This window comes from Solanum stenotomum, chromosome 1 (genome assembly GCF_019186545.1).
Source record: "Solanum stenotomum isolate F172 chromosome 1, ASM1918654v1, whole genome shotgun sequence".
NCBI lineage: Eukaryota > Viridiplantae > Streptophyta > Magnoliopsida > Solanales > Solanaceae > Solanum > Solanum stenotomum.
The window spans coordinates 56,717,929-56,720,275 of NC_064282.1; positions in this window are offsets into that span (position 1 = coordinate 56,717,929).

The window sequence follows — 2,347 nt, forward strand, 5'->3', positions numbered from 1 at the left end:
GGTGTTGAGTTGATGTTACACCCTTAGCCTAGTAAGAGTAACCTCATTCTAGGATGAATGTTCCCAAGGGGGAGATATTGTAATGTCCGGTGATTTGAAATTCTATGAAGAGGTTAAATTTTGGAAATAGTTTTTTTTTGGAAAGAATTAAAAATCTGGAAAATTTGGTTAAGTATGGGAAAAAGTGAGTTTTTGTCCAACTTTGAACAGTCATAACTCTTAGCTCAGGATGAGTTAGGTGTAGTTCCAGTCATGTTTGCAAAGTCCGTGGAATGATCTTTCCAATGCCGCTGAGTTTGCTCGTTTTCGAGTTCGTATGAGAGAGTTATGACCTTTGAAAGTTGGGCAGTTGGCAGGGAATCGGTCCGGAAATTGTAAGGGTATTTTGGTCATTTCCCTAGCCTTGTCTATCAATATATATTAAGGTGTAAGACTGATTTTTTGATCAATTTTTTCCTTTTTAAAAGAGTAAGAGTTAGGGTTCTTGAGAGAAAAGGAGAGAAAGGAAAAGAAGAAGCAAGTTTCGTAAGGATCGTCGTGGATATCGTCGGAAGTGATCCCTATTAGGTATGCGAGTTCATATTGTTGGGTTGGTTCTTTCCCCCACACGTCAAGATCGTTTCATTTCGAGAAAAGATTGATTATGTTTGTTGAAGTTGTTGGTTGTAATTGTTGAAGTTGTAGTTGTGTTGTGTTGAAGTTCTTGTTGGTTTGGTGTATGTTTCCGGTGGTGCTTTTGAGTTGAATCTAGTGTATGTTGAGGGTTTAGATGATTCTAAGTGTTTGGAGGAAGAAGCTTTGAAGTTTAGAAGGTTTAGAGTTGGAGAAATGAAGGAGAAAAGTCAAGTTTTCGAGGAAAGGGCTGGGGCGTCGCGCCAGCCAGCGCACCCCAAAGGGGACTCTAAGGTCCAGCCCTTGGGGCGGCGGCCCTAGAAGAGCCCCAACCAGACCCTTCTGACCTTTGAGGTATGGCGTTCCGCGCCTCTCAGAGCGCCAAGGACTCCAAGTTTCCTCATTCCTTCCCCACTTTTTCATACATTTTCCTAGGTATTATAACTATGTTTCATAGTTGTTTCCAACACTCCAAGGTATGTCTAAACGTCAAGAACTCATCCATGTCATGTGATCAAACACCTTGAATCTATAAATCCAATTCAAGGAGAGTTAGTTTCCAAGTCAAGTGAAGTTAAGAGTTAAGTTTGGAAGTTAAGAAGCAAGTCAAGCAAGTTTTTAAAGTTATTCAAGAGTCTTTATTGAATGTTTTAACTTCAATTTAAGGCTCAAGTTTCAAGTCAAGTAAAGAGTTTCAAGTTAAGTCAAGAGTTTCAAGTTAAGTTAAGAGTTTCAAGTTGAGTAAAGAGTTTAAAGTTGAGTTCAGTTCTCAAAAGTATTAGGGAACTATGTATTCCCAAAGAAGTTTCTAAATATTTTTACATTTAAGTAAGAAAAGGAACTATGTTTCCAAAAGAGCCTTTGGGCTAGTTTTCAAGAAAAAGGAACATCGATTCCAAGTGAGCCTTCGGGAAAAGTTTTGAGTAATTATCTCAAATAAAGAAAGATGTGTTTAAAACACTTATGAGCTAAGTATTTTTGGGAGTAGTCTTGAGCACCGAATTGGGGACACGAGTTCATATAAACTCAACTCTCCATAAGAACCATGCGCCAACATGGGATTTAACGGGTCATACTTTTTAGATGAATCAGTAAAGTTAAGCTAGTGGATCCACTTAGTAAAGTTAGCTTCCTATATCACGACAAGGTATTGGATGGTCCTTGGGCAACGTGAGGTAAAACGTTGTATCACCACTAGGTCTCATAGTGGTGATTGTTGGTTAAAGAATCTCCCACTAAAGTTATATTACTTTTATACAAGAAAAGTTGAGTTATTATTGTTTTATCTTTAACAAGATAAGTTGTTTACATTGTTTTACAAGCTTTATATGTTGCATGTGTTGTATTGCTTTATATATTGAGTTCAGTTATTCATGAGTTGAACAGAGCCAAGGTAAGAGTTCCTTTGTACTCCTTCCAAGCTTAAGTTGTGGTTTAGCTTTCCAGCTCGCATACTCGTACATTCAATGTACTGATGCTAGTTGGCCTGCATCTTATGACGATGCAGACACAGGTACCTAGGGTCAGCATTCAGCACGCCGTTGATCCAGCTGAGCATTCCAGAGTCAGTGGTGAGCCTCCTTGTGTTCCAGAGAACTCTATTATGTTATTCTCTTAGTTTTGTTTATTAGGATGTTGCGGGGTCCGTCCCAACATCCATTTCAGTGATATAGAGCTTCTTAGACAGTCAGTCAGTTGGTTTTGAGTCTCTCATCTATGTATATATGTAAATATT